This window comes from Thamnophis elegans, chromosome 7, assembly GCF_009769535.1.
Source record: "Thamnophis elegans isolate rThaEle1 chromosome 7, rThaEle1.pri, whole genome shotgun sequence".
NCBI classification, from domain to species: Eukaryota; Metazoa; Chordata; class Lepidosauria; order Squamata; family Colubridae; genus Thamnophis; species Thamnophis elegans.
This window is the reverse complement of record NC_045547.1, coordinates 37032751-37047404: the sequence shown is the minus strand read 5'-3', so window position 1 is coordinate 37047404 and position 14654 is coordinate 37032751. Positions and strand designations below refer to the sequence as shown.

At 36.2% G+C, this 14654-nt stretch overlaps 1 long non-coding RNA gene across 1 annotated transcript in view; it reads left to right on the top strand.

Annotated features, from left to right (window-relative positions):
• LOC116511058 overlaps positions 1 to 14654 on the top strand; it is a 59451-nt gene that overhangs the window by 4995 nt on the left and 39802 nt on the right. The window contains exon 2 of the long non-coding RNA XR_004255713.1: positions 2223 to 2322. This is a non-coding gene — a long non-coding RNA (uncharacterized LOC116511058). The remainder of the gene's footprint in view (positions 1 to 2222; positions 2323 to 14654) is intronic.

Sequence of the window (14654 nt, the reverse complement as noted above, 5' to 3'; positions counted from 1 at the left end):
TCTTGCTGTATCATCGCATTACAGATCTTAGTGGTTTGGAATTATCATCCATTAATGCAAATGAGTGTTGTGTTATGTCTATGCAGTGTTATTGCAAGTTATTTAGAGAATAAAGAGAATTATTGCTTCATAACTACCAAAGACAGATTTCCTCTAAATCCTCTATTGATTTGTTCCCCTCTGCTCCCCATCCATACATAAAAGCCTAGGCCTTAACTGGGTGTCTCATTTGTGCTTTTCTAAAATCATTCCTGCAAGTTGTTTTCAGTTTGCAATTCTTACTTTCTTCCTCCTGGCCACAAAAATCCCCAGCCTATGAATTCCTTTTGCATACTTTACTGTATATTTAAATTGCACTGTACAGAAATATTGCAGTGATGAGCAACTCATAGAATGTAGTGATCTTGTAGTGCCCCTTTGGCACATTGTTATTAATGTTTTCAATTTAGACTATTCCTCTGACTACCAGATACCCAATGAGTTTCATTAAAACAAGATATAGAAGGGAAATCCCTGGGAAATATTACCAATTCTTCATGAAGATCAAAGCACTGAACTTCTGCACAATATCCTTTGAAGCCTGTTAAATTGAAATACAGAATATTGTTTAGCTGACAGTAGATAATATTTTCTTATTTTGAAGAATGATTTGAACTGAAGTTGTGCTTTTTGAAGTTTTTATGAATTTATATTTTTCCCTAGTCCCCCAAATTAATGATTTGTTCCAAATCAAATATTACTAATAATATTTCTTCTTTATACACAATGCACATTTTAAAATTCCATTTAATATTCATTATCCACTGTTAGTAGTTACAATTTTGAATCTACCATGTTATATTACCTTTTTATACATTGTACAATTAAGGTTTTAGCAAGATGATTTATTTTTCTTCTAGTAATTTTTGTGTTTTTTCTTCTCCGATTTTATCGAAATATACATAAATTAGGTTATGCTGGGCGTAATGAAGATTTGATTTGATTTAAAATTGATTAAAGTTCTTTTCAGATCTTTGTTATTTTTGTTGTTTTTGTTGCCTAGCCTCATGTGAGCCTAAGCCATTTGTTAATTTATGTTTCAGTCAAGTGTAAAGGCAGAAAATGATAATAACCAAGATTAAATGTATTGTGTAAACATAGTGATCGAGTCAGGAAGAGTAGCAAATCTTTGTTTGCAAGCTGATGTTTTGGTGTTGAGCATAATTGAAGAATCAACCAACCAATCCATGTGTTGTCTCCAGCCTTTCACCCTGTCATCTGTATTGATAGGATGGATTTCTTTCCATTCACTAGAAGAATAAGATTGAGCCAGGTTGAATTATAAAGATCAGTTGGTATAATTATAGATTGGGCATCTGGGGTTTCTTTTGAGGGGGTAAAGTGACATATGACCATTTTACACACTTATGACCATCACAGCATCACCATGAACACATGATCAAAATTTACACACTTGGCAAGTGACTTATATTTATGATGGTTGTTGTGTCCCAGAGTCATGTGATTACTTTTCGTTACCTCCTGACAAGCAAAGTCAGTGGGGAAGCCAGATTCACTTAACTAACTTAATAACTGCAGTGATTCACTTAACAATTGTGCAAGAATGGGACAAAACTCACTTAACAAATGTCTTGCTTATCAACAGAAACTTTGGACTCAATTGTTGTAAGATGAGGACTATGTGTATTGTTCTACTAGACTTTTGTGTCACAAGGTGGGCAACTGTAAAAATCTTTGAAATAAAATAACATTATGAAGAGGAATTATAAATATACTGATTTGAATATACTTACAGTTGAGTATTCAATCTACACAATAAGAAACTATATATTATAATCAGGTCCTTGCAGTGGTGGGTTGCTGCCGGTTCAGCCCAAATCGGCCGACTGATAGTAGCGGTGGTGGGAGGCTCCACCCACCTGCCCGGATGTTTCTGTGCATGCGCAGAAGCATCACGAGGCACGCAAGCAGTGTGCCCGAACCAGTAGTAAAGAAATTAGCAACCCACCTCTGGATCCTTGGTTACACAGAATATTGCAAGTATGTTCAACAGAATACAATCCCATTTTGTCTTTAAAATATACTTATTAATAGGAGAAAGTCATGAACAGAATAGACAAAGTCCTTCTTTCAAATTATTAGGCTTCGATCCCTAATATCATAACTATAAAAACCTATCCTTATTTTAATCAGTTCAGAATCTTTTTTTTTTTTTTTTGCAGTTTGAAAGGACTTCTTCCAAATCAATATACAGTAAAAATATTATATGAATGAGAATCCTGGACTGAGATGAGACTATAAAGAACAAGATTGAATATTCTGGTATGTTTTCTCTATAATCTTCTTCACAGTTGTGAAAGTTTTATGTAAGTTTTTATTAGGTCTGTCAATGTTTATTTATTTTTATCCTACTTTTTTATTTTTATAAATTAGTCAAGGCAGTCTACATACCTATTTTCCCCCTCCTATTTTCCCTACAACAACAACTCTGTGAGGTGGGTTAGGCTGAGAGAATAACAGATCCAAGATCAACCAGCCGACTTTCACGCCTAAGGCAGAACTAGAAACTCACAATCTCCTGGTTTCTAGGCCAATATCTTAACTATTATTCCAAACTAGCTCTTATTCTAGCTTGTTTTCTATATACCCTTATGTCATTTGATTACTTCTGTAATTGTTCTAATAAACATTAATTGTATGAGCAAGTGAGTTCAGATCTGTTCTAATAATATATTTGGGTCAAATCAACGTAAATTCTCTCCTCAGGGTTAATGCTTCTTTTGCAAGAAGATTCCTAATAGGATACCAGGCTCTTGGTTCCCAGTAGTTTGCGGAATGGGACAATTCACTGTAACCAACTCGCCACATTCAACTCACTGCGACCAACTCACCACATGGCGAGTTGGCCGCAGCAAGTTGGCCACATTGAGTTGGCCTTTAGCGAGTTGTCATAGATCCGTAGTTTTTGAGAGCATCGTCATAATCTATCGTCATAGAGAGCCGAGGTGGCGCAGTGGTTAGGGGTGGCAGTACTGCAGGCCACTTCAGCTGACTGTTATCTGCAGTTCAGCGGTTCTAATCTCACACCGGCTCAGGTTGACTCAGCCTTCCATCCTTCCGAGGTGGGTAAAATGAGGACCCGGATTGTTGTTGGGGGCGATATGCTGACTCTGTAAACCGCTTAGAGAGGGCTGAAAGCCCTATGAAGCGGTATATAAGTCTAACTGCTATTGCTATATAACTGTAGTGGCTGTTCCAGAGAAGAGGAGGAAGACACATACCTGTTCCATTCTGTAATCCAGAGTTTCATATCATGCACTCAAAGATGTAAACTGAAAGTATTATATGTAAATGAACATCACAGGGTAAATAGGGATGAATGACTTAGTTTGTTTCTTAGTCTGAATGTATTACCTATAAGACCAATAATACTAAAATGTTGTTTCTCAGAAAACAATGTATTTCATTTTGTTTGAAAATAGAGAATTTGATACTTTTTTGAGCAAGAATCATGTTAAATATATAAAAATGCAGTGTCAAAATCAAAACAAATTAATTACTCTCTGTTTTGTGCTGTTGTAGCACACCTATAATACTGTGATCAATTCTGGCCGTGTTTTAGGAAAGATACTGACAACATATGGAGAAAAAAATAAACAAGATGATAAGGGACCTCAAAAGAAAAAGCATAACGGACTATTTAAGATGTCGAATAGGCTTAGCAGGAAAAAAGTCTGCAGTATATATGCTAGGTCTGCAAAGTTGTCATGGAGAAATTCAAAGTTGCTCCAGAGAGTAGGATAAGTAACAGTGGGTTTAAACGATGAAGACATTTTGATTGGCCAAATTCCTAACAGCAATACTTATTTAACAATGGAACAAATTGCTCTGTGAAGTTGTGGACTCTCATTTATTTGAAGTATTTAAACAGAGTATGCGTGGCCAACTTTTAGGGATGCCGCAATAGTGGATTTTTGCACTGGCATCACAGGGATCGGGGGTGTCAAATTTGTGACACAGCCTGTGACGTATCACAACTTTTCCCCCTTTGCTAAAATGGGAGTGGGGGTGGTCAGCGTGTGATGCATACGGTGTGAGTTTGACACCCCTGATATAGATGATCTCTCAGGTAACATCTACACCTTATATTATTTGATTGTTTAGAGGCAAACTTGATGTAGTATTCATACAATTAGTATTTATATGAATGTTGAAAATTCAATTATAGGCATTTTGACAGCTGATTAGGATTGAATATTTGTGTGGAAGTTGATAATGGTGGTGATGGTACCATTTAACCCAAACATAAGTTAGACATTAGCTTTAGGGAAGCTAATTATGCAGACAATCATATTCCTTAAACACTGGGGGATCAGCAGTTAAGTGATGACAGAAGAGAGAAGAACTCAACGTCTTTTAGCAAAATATGAAAAGTTATAGGGGAATAACTCAAGTCCTTGTTGCTCCATAACTACCATTAGTATTTTGTTAGCAGTATAAAGTATTAGTAAAAACTAAATTGCATTACTGTACCTTATGCCATATCTGACTTCCATGTCACAATTTTAACCTGTTCTGTTCTTAATTCAGTTCTTAATGTAATTGTTTTCTAGAAGAGGTGTAAAGCTGAATCTCAAATTTGATAACCGTAAGATAGTGCCTTAGAAAATAACAAAATTAGTAGCCCTTAAGGACAACATAAAAGGATAGCAGGAAGAAGTGGGGTATATTTCCTATCACTGCAAACATTACCAATCTTTGTACAAGTTGATCATATTGATGTCTGGAAAAACAGAGAAAGATTAAAAATTATGTTTCCACATGCAAAAGTCAGAATTGTGGCATATGTTCAAATTACATTCTTTATTATGGATCTAGACTTACAGACTATTTTGCAGTGATTCCATTTTTCCTGTGGCAGATTTAGTGAGTGATGGGACACTGTGGGATTTTGTGTCCTTGGCTGTTCAATATTTATATGAAACTATTAGCAGAAATCATCCATTAATTTAGGATGAAATATTAACAAAATGCTGTTGATATGCCATATTTTTCGGAGTATAAGATGCACCTTTTTCCCTCAAAAAAGAGGCTGAAAATTTGGGTGCGGCTTATGCACTGAATACAGCATTTTATGCCTCCCAAAACCCTGCCCCTTCACCAAAATGGCCATGCAGAGCCTCTAGGAAGCTTTTAGAGAGCTCCTGGTGGCTGGGGAGGGCAGAAATTAGCAAAAAATGGCCCATGTTTGCCCAATTTTACCCCCCCCCTGCCCCCAGGAGCACTCTATAAGCTTCGTAAAGGCTATCCATGCCCTTTTTTAAAATGAAAAACGGGCCCATTTTTGCGAAAAATGGCCCATTTTTTGCTTGTTTCCCCCTCCCCCCTAGCACTCTGCAAGCTCCCTAAAGGCTATTCATGCATTGGGGGGGGGCATTTCCCGGTTTGGGAGGTTTGCAGAGTGCAAAAACCTTTTTTTTCCTCTTCAAAACCTTGCTGCATCTTATACTCCGGTGGGTCTTATACTCCGAAAAATATGGTAATTATACAGATAAACCTGACATGCATTGGAGAATTTGACTTCATGTTTAAAGATTTAAAAGGGGTGCCGAATGGAATGAAAGAAGCTGAAATTGAACTCTTGCAAAGCTGGAATGCTATCCAAAATGCCTTGTTGTCAGTCAGCTCCTATTCTGACTCTGAATGAAATTGCAGCATTTAGATTTTGGATAAGTTTCTGAATGCAATTCCAAGAGTTGGTTTTAATTTACAAAACTATGACTCCCAAACTGTGCTTTGGTGTTCTGGTACCCTACACTAAACTCTCAGGAGTACCACCTAATACTTTAGTATTTAATAAAGGGAAATGTTAGAGTTGACTGTGATTCAATTTGGATGCTGGGGTAGCATGAAAAAGTCACTGAGATGCCAAGGGAAACTGGGAAAGTTTGGCAATCTCTGTTATAATGATCAACATACTTGTGTCCCACTTGGTAAGTGGCTTGGGTAGCATCCACTCTGTGGCTTTTGGGAAGGTGTAAACCAACATAAGACTCTAGGGTGTGTGTCATCATTAGATTTAGGTTGAGTGTCAGCTTTTGTTAACCTTTTTATCAAGGGAATATATTTTACTACCTCATTATTTTAAATTTTAATTTGTAAACTGTTGGGAGTTACACTAGAATATATAGTATATATGGTGATGTGTAAATAAACATACCCAGCTATTTTATGTCATTTCATGTTTTGATTGCACCAGATATTGGATTTATTGTCATTGTTGCATATTTTAGGTGAACCTTTTCTTTATTTTCTATTTTTATTAAAATTATTTTTAAGTTCCTAAAAAGGTGTGTCATATTGTCATATATTTAGTTTTTAGGACATTTATTTATTTTTAAATAGAAATCTGTGTTTGATTTTGTACAAACACTACTTAATATCAACCTTTCTTCATCTTCTGAAAGAATTTACATTATTTCCACTTTAATTAAGAATTACTCAGTAATTTCTACAAAACATGTTTGTATTTCGTAGCAAATTGTTTTTTAACACAATATTCTGACTTCAAAGACTCTTAAAGTTGTGATAAGTGAGGATAATAAATTAAAGTCTCCAGTATGTAAAAATATGTTATAAGCAGCAGACTTGATGTCGACGTTAGGAATAACATATTCTGATATGGTTAATTTTCTTAACTTTTTGTTTCTTCCCAGTTCCCGCCGCCCTCAAAATCCTTGGTTATTTGTATTTCTTTTTGACCATTCTTACCCATCTTGAATTAGACTCCTGAACTGCTCAAAACTATGGGATCAATAGCAGGTTCCCCTTCCTTGATCTAATTGGTCAGGCTGGTACCAGTTGGAGTATATGGCCTGTGAAATCAATCTCAATGGTCTTTACTCAGTTGGTACCTATGGGGAATGAACCATCACATTATTAACAACTGAGCTCTTGAGTGAAGTGGTATTTATGCTATGCAATTTCTGATAGTCATATGACAATTTACATATGAGCTGAATATGGGCCACCAAATGAGATGAAGCAACGGCTACCTTGCTTGACATGAGAGGTAAGGACCCACAGTATTACGTTTGAAAAGTGGCTGTTTCGATAATCCAGCATAATTCCTAGAATCCCTGGTCAGAGACTCGAAATAGGAGTCAATGACAAACCCCAAGACTGTCCTGAATGCTGGGTGCTGTGGTTTCTATAGCAACAGAAACTGAAGATGTCAGAAAGAATAACTGAGAAACTCACCTACTTAACTACTGGATGCTAAATTTATCTTGAAAATATTTTGGTCTTATTTTTTACCCATTCAGTTGTTGTTTTTTTGAAAAGTTATGAGAAAAGTAGTAGGTTGCCCTTGCAGCAACAAGATATGGAAATAATCAAATATCCTGGTACTGTTAACATTGCAAATAAGTGCTTCTATTCCTTGTTGATGCAGAAGATAAGGACTTCCTCCCTCCGTCTTTAGGAAGAGGGTTCCTCCCTCTATCCTTCCCTCCTAATTGTGACAAATAGGAAACATTCTTCTACTGTATGTCTGAAGTGCTCAAATTATTCAGACTTTTGAGTTGTGCAAGTGGTGGATGTGTCCCTTATTCCCTTAGGTTTTTCTGTTCATTTAGAATTTGTTTTTAATAATTTAATTAAAGTGAAGACAGAAAAAAAAAGAAAAAATATTGTGGTATATACATGTACATGTCTGTATAAGATAGTGAATGCATGTATAGTTTTACAGAGTTTCAATAAAGCATGGCCATATTTGATTATACCTGATGATATATAGTCTATATTTGTAAATAACTTGCTTAATTTCCATGTAGACATATAATTAAAAAGAACATAACATATTAAAGTATTACAATATTCAAATTCAAATTAATAAATGAAATATAAATTACAGTAAAATATTCTGGGATTTCCCTCCACCCCCCAAATAACATATTTGAATGAAATATTATTACAGCTCCAACAAACAGCTCACTTCCTTTCTATACAAAAGTAACGAAAATTGTGTTTCCTTTGTTTAAAGTCTGAAAAGACCTAAAACAGCAGGCTGTCTAAGAGTTCTGGTAGATTGAAATTGATGAGCTCAGTCATCATCTTCTCACTAACCTTCTGTAAGTGGGAAGGATCGCTATTTCCTTCTGGTTTGGTAGATGTCCTGATGAGAAATCTTGTGTTACCAGTAGCTATGACATTTCCTCTTCCTTCTAAACATCCAGGCAGATTCCCCATGTATGTATTCATAGTGGTAACCCAGCGTTTTCCTAGTGGTAGCTTTGTCACTTCCTGAATCCAATAATGTGTAAATGTGTTAAGCATTTCGGGGCCTAGAATAGATCCCTCAAATATATCACTTAATTGTTCTTGCATTAATCTATATTTTTGGATACAGTCAGTTCTGTTTTCATCTAATATTAGCATTGTCTAGCCCAGTTCCTTCACCTACCACTAAACTAAATTCTTGAAAGATCCAGCACATTGAAAATTGCCACATTACTACTTTTTTGCTGTTCAGAAGAATTTGAAGAGACAAAATAGGTTTAGTAGTATTTTAAAGGAATTACTGAACTTAAGCTGGCCACTCCAGTTCTTTGGAGTATGTAGTAGTAAGCAAAGGAATATGAACAGCATTTCATCCTGGGCATTATATGACATAGGACACTGGCCTAAATAAACTTTTGATTTAGCAAGGCCTTTAGGAATAAAGACAGATAACTTATAATCAGTGGGCTCATCTAAATCATTATTGGCAATGTTCAATAGGAAAAATAGTAAGAATTTAATTTAAGAATTTCATTGAACAAGAGATGTCTATTTTCAATGAGCCATATGTCCTTTCCAACGTTAGTGTTGTCAGACTTATTTATAGTTTTAAAAAGAGATATGAAAGTTTAAAAAGCAGTAATAGCAGTCCATTATTTTGAAAGCAGGAGCTGACTTGTACTTTTCTTTTATATCCTAATATAATGATTAGACCGGGTCTGCACAAATATGCCTGCAGGCAGCATATATCCCACCAAAGAGCCTTGTGAGGCTTGCCACTGTTTCTTAAAAAGTAACCAATTTGCTGCTGCGGCCCAAAAAGCTTTGCCAAATATCCTCAAGCCTCACCATGGCTGCCAGCATCAGTGTTGCCCCTGCTCTGCTAGCTGCCAAACAGCTGATCAGTGTGCCTGGTATTCCAAGGTTTTTTTTTAAATGGCTCTTTCTCTTGTACAGTTATGGAGGGTAATTGTATGTATGAATATATGGTAGTATCAGGGATGAGATGGTATTAGTGGTATACTTGTACAGTCTAATAACCCAGCATGCTTCAACACTTGCTTATCCAATCCAGGCTTGAGGAGAATAACTGGAAATAAATCATGTTGGGATAAGTTCAGAAACTATATATACTGATATATTTAGATGTATGGATGTTGCTTACTTTGGTCACATTGAGAATTCATATTGTAAAAAATATCTCTATTAGCACATGGATTTTATGATTTGACTCAAATTAATTTATATACATACTGTGTTTCCCTGAAAATAAGACATTTTCTTTTTACTCACAAAATATGGCTTGGGCCTTATTATGAGGGGAGTGTTATTGTTTTAGGATTGCCGGGTGGCTGCTCTTTTCCAAGCGGGCACAGCCTCATGGGCGAATGACTGGGTTACACTGTCGCAGCAATGCAACACAACAGCCATGAAGTGACCACGGCTGTTCTGCTCTCACTTGCATGCCTCCCAGCATCACGATGCCCTGGCTCAGCTCTCCCTGCAGAGCCAGGGTACCTCCGCTGCCACCGCCATCCCAGCATGGCTTTTTTGGCGTCTTCCAAAATGAGTCTTCCATCAGTGGATGCTGTGGGTTACGCTCTATGGTTGTGGGCCAGCTGCTGGCAGAGCGTACAACCATAGAGCATACGCCCAGAGCGGCCACTGCTGTAAGACTCAGTTTGGAAGCCGCTGAAAAAGCCATGCTGGGAGGTACTGGCTCTGCAGGGAGAGCTGGGCCAGGGCATCGTGAGGCTGGGAGGCGCGAACAGAACAGCTGCTCACGTAACCCCCTCGCCATGCAGAGCACCATTCACTGGCATTTCGAAGGTGCCAAGCCATGGGACCTGGTGGCAATGAGCAGGCGCTCATTCAGCTTGGCGATACCCCTAGGTCAGTGAATGGTGCTGTGCCCAGCTGGAAAGGGGGTTTGCCAGGGACACTCGTGAGCATGGTCGCTTAATGGCTGTCGTGTTGCGCTGCTATTCACCCATGAGGCTGTGCCTGGCTCTTTGGGAGCCCACTCGCAAGAGAGCAGCTGCCCAGCAACCCCTCTCTTCAGCTGGGCGCAGCGCTGCTCACCAAACTAGCGGTATCCCGAAGGTGCCAAGCAATGCGATCACCTTTGCCTCCCTCCCGTTTCCCGCGGCTTGGCACCTTTGGGATACCGCTAGGTTGGTGAGCGGCTCTGCCTGGCTGGAGGGGGGGGTTGTCCAGGGGCTTATTTGCAGGGGAGGGCTTATATTTTGGCCCACCAGAAAAATGTGGCATGGCCTTATTATCAGGACATGTCTTATTTTCGGGGAAACTTTATGGAAAATCATTGCAGGATGTGCTTGTTTTGGAAAAAATATACAAATAATCAATGAAAAAGTTTTTAAAGAAAGAAAAAGATATGAATAAATGCATAGTGGCCAATATTTGTAAGTTGTATGTGAAAATAATACTAAAAAATACTTTTGTTTGAAATATATTTACGTGTGAAATAGTGAAAAAGCAAAGTATCTTTTCTTGTTGTGGACAATGCTACACAGAAATGTAGCTATTTTCACCCAATCATTATTTAGTATAATCCAGTTACACATTAAGATTATACATGGAAATACTGGTGATATCTTGGCTAGATGAGAAAAAAAACAAGTGTTTTTTACAAAAAGGTATAATAACAATCTTAATGTTAGTTTAAAAATATATATTAACAGTAAATGAAACTGAATCATCTATTTTCAAGGTGTCTTCTAATTATGCTAGGGCTCTCTATTGTACATCCTGGACAATAATATTCTCCTTTATTCGGGAAATGAACAGTTTGAACAGTTTTTCCCTTATACTTATCCTGATTTCTCAAAACCAGCCGAAGATGTAGAGAAAATGTTTTCCTGTCACAAATGCTGAAATAATATTCAGTTGCTAATACAATGGTAAATAAGGGGCATCATGTTTTTTTGCTACTCTGAATGGCATTACTATTAATGTCCACCTGTCTAACTTACCAACATCCGGATATTCGGGGTTCAATCAATATTTCGTAATATTGCATATTTGTCTACAGAAGGCACTAGAATCAAACTCTCTGGGTAGGACTCGAGAAATAATTCCTTTTAGAAGCCTTGAAACTGCCAGTGCCAATCAGCACGGATAGTATTGGATTAGACAGGTGTCTAGTTTAACTGAATAAAAGTAGCTTCCATGATGCCTTATTTAGCAAAACTATAAGATACTCAAAAGTTTGAGGTATCATTGTGAATGTTTGGGAGGAGGCAAAGGGGAAATGGGTGAAATGTACTGTATGTCCTGATGCAAAAATTATTTTAATTTTTCTATCAAATTTATAAGCCACTCATTTTACAAGATTGAATTCTGAAAAAACTATGTTTGAATTAGAGAATGCATTCATACATGTATTTAAAAAGAGTTGTGAGAAGGATGTAAGGATTTTCAAACTGAGATTACTGAATATCATAGCTAACTGTGCAAGAAAGAAATCAAAGTCCTATTTGGATTTGGAGGTGTTTGTGATACAATAGGCTTCCAGTTCCCCAAACAAATATTCCAATATACTAAGGAAAGAACAAACTAAAATAGTAATTCTACAGTGACATATTAAGTTATATTCATAATGTATTGTTCTTGAGTGCTGTTGCTTTAGTAGAATAATGAATAGATTAGTGTACAGTTTTATTACTATTCATATATTTGGAATAGAAACAAAGGATCGTGCCCGTATTTTTACATTCTGAATTTGCATGTAATCATTCTCATGCTAAATTTGAAAAAATAGAATAATTTATGATGATTTTTTTTTATTTTTCCCTATGAAAAAATGTAGTCATTATTGCTAATTATTTAAAGTATTTTCATTCTTCAGTCACAAAATTATTCAGAAAACCTTAAAAATTATGAGTCACAGTAATTATTAGTTACAATTCTTAAGAACATATTTCTAAAGATAGCACAAGATAGAACTTGAAGCTTGTATCACATTATAGTATATTACATTATTTATTTATTTTATTTATTTGCCATTCCTTTCATATCCAACGTCTTAGGATGGCTACTTTACATTAGATATTGGGCGCATTGAGTAATCTTGTTTAACGTTTGTTTGGGATTTATGATTTCAATATATAAGAAAATATAATTGGTCATTCTGTATTTGTATATTATTTGTGTATTGTAACATAAATGGTTCAGAAGTATATACAATATTTGCTTGTCAAGATGATTATCTGCCTGCTGGATACAAGAAAATGGGTAAAATTACTGAAATGCAGACCGACTTTTTATTCTACAATACAGTATTTCCCAAAGGATATGAAACCAGTTTTGGGTGTCTGTTACAGCTGACCTTTGAAAGAATAAATTAGGTTTTTCAAGCCTTCTCTGATGTGTAGCCAAAAGGGAGCTGTCTAGTTACATGCATTTTTAAACATCTGCTAGGAGAATCTAAGATCAAAATGCAAAATCTTTGACTCAGCGGTCGTCCCTTGAGGAAATGGGAAATCTCTGAAGTTATAAAGCTGAAGCACTTTCAGGCATATAGTATTTTCTACACAGAAAATTGTTTCTCATTGTTCTTACTGTCTACTAGAAGTGTAAAATTGATCAAATAGAGCATTGCAGTAGAAACCTGAAGCAAATATATAGAGAGAGAGAGAGGAGAGAGGGAAGGGGGGGGGGAGAGAGAGAGAGAGAGAGAGAGAGAGAGAGAGAGAGAGAGAGAGAGAGATTTAATTTTTGTTTTCTTATTGTATAAACCATAAAAGCCCATAGTAACGTGTATGTGGTTTTTAATTTTTTTTCTTGTGCCTGTTTCAGAAATTAGACTGAGAAATTGAATTTACTTCAAATTCAGTTTCTAGCTTTATAAATTTGAATTTGTCTCCTCTAACCAAATGTTTTACTGACTCAACATTTTTATTAAAGTAATATTAATCTATTGGAAACATGTTATGCTATTGATAGCCCTTAAGATAATTATGAATACATATCTGATGATTTTTAGTGGCTAAATTCACACAATAAATTAAACCATTGTTTGGTTTTGGCATAGAAAGCCATGTGAAACTAGCAGTTTGATTTGAAAACAACTAATGTATTTTAATGTGTCTCAACTCAGATAATGGTGATTTATTTTACAAATGACATATAGAAAACTAGAACTAAGTATATTGTGTGACCAAGAGATTGACCATACCAAAGATTTATTTCTTATAGTATGCAGTTCCAATCTTTTAGAACAACTGTATACATATCCATTTCGTTGTTAACATGGTGTAAAGCTATTTTTGCAAACCATAGAAAGGGAATAAATTAAAAATATGAGGTTGAGACATTAGATTAGAAGAAGAGGAAATATAAATTTATACCAACATAATTCACTAAGTAGGAAGTCCTTGACTTACAACATCCTAACAGATGCCATATAATCTTTTATTCAGGTATATTATTTTGCATGGTTTTACAGCCAGACAATATGTCTGTATTTTTATTTATTTCATTTGTTAATTCATACACTTTATTTTTTGGTCTCCTAATATATCAGGTCATAATTTTATGTATATCTTGCTAATTATCATACAGGCCTATGGTATTAGTCTAGACTGCCCATTATGGCATTGGACAATCAGAATTGTCACATAAGGTTTTTTCTTAGTAAAATAGTAAAATAATCATATAGGCAGTAATCCTTGTGAGTGAGAAACTCGGTTTTACTCCATGCAAGCTTATTTCTGATATCTCTAATCCTGATACTAACTAAGGTACTTTTCCTTTCATATCCACAACATGGATTAGATAAATTGTGAGGGTTTCATTTTCTTCTGTCTCCATTGATGCCTCTCCATAAATAACCAGTTTTCTGTCTTATGAGGATCTATCAGTTTTCTCTCTCTAGGAAACCTGATTACAGAAGGGCTGAAGATTTTTTGTCCATTAACTGGAACCATTGGTTTCCCACCCTCTGGATTTATCATTGCCTTAGAAGGAATGGTACACTCTTGCCCATTGTATGTCTCTCCTTGTCCCTCTGTTACTCCTTTTGTTTATAGACATACCAGCTCATTTCATCATTTTTATGAACATGCCAGTTTGTCATAAAAGCGACTGCCTGCAAAGGCTCTTGGATTGAGGCTGAAAGGCGAAAGCGGAAGCAGTATGCTCCATCCTATATTTGGGTAGACCAGGTTGCTCCAATAGACTGGTCTCACCAGAAAAAAACACTTGATCATGTTCCTTTTATTTGAAACTTAGGAAGTGGTTACATAATATCCTTAATTCAGTGATGGTGAACCTTTTTGTTGTTTGGTGCCAAAAATGTGAGGGCGCGCACGCAATAGTATGTGTATGTGTGCCAGCACTCATGCAAAGCGCAT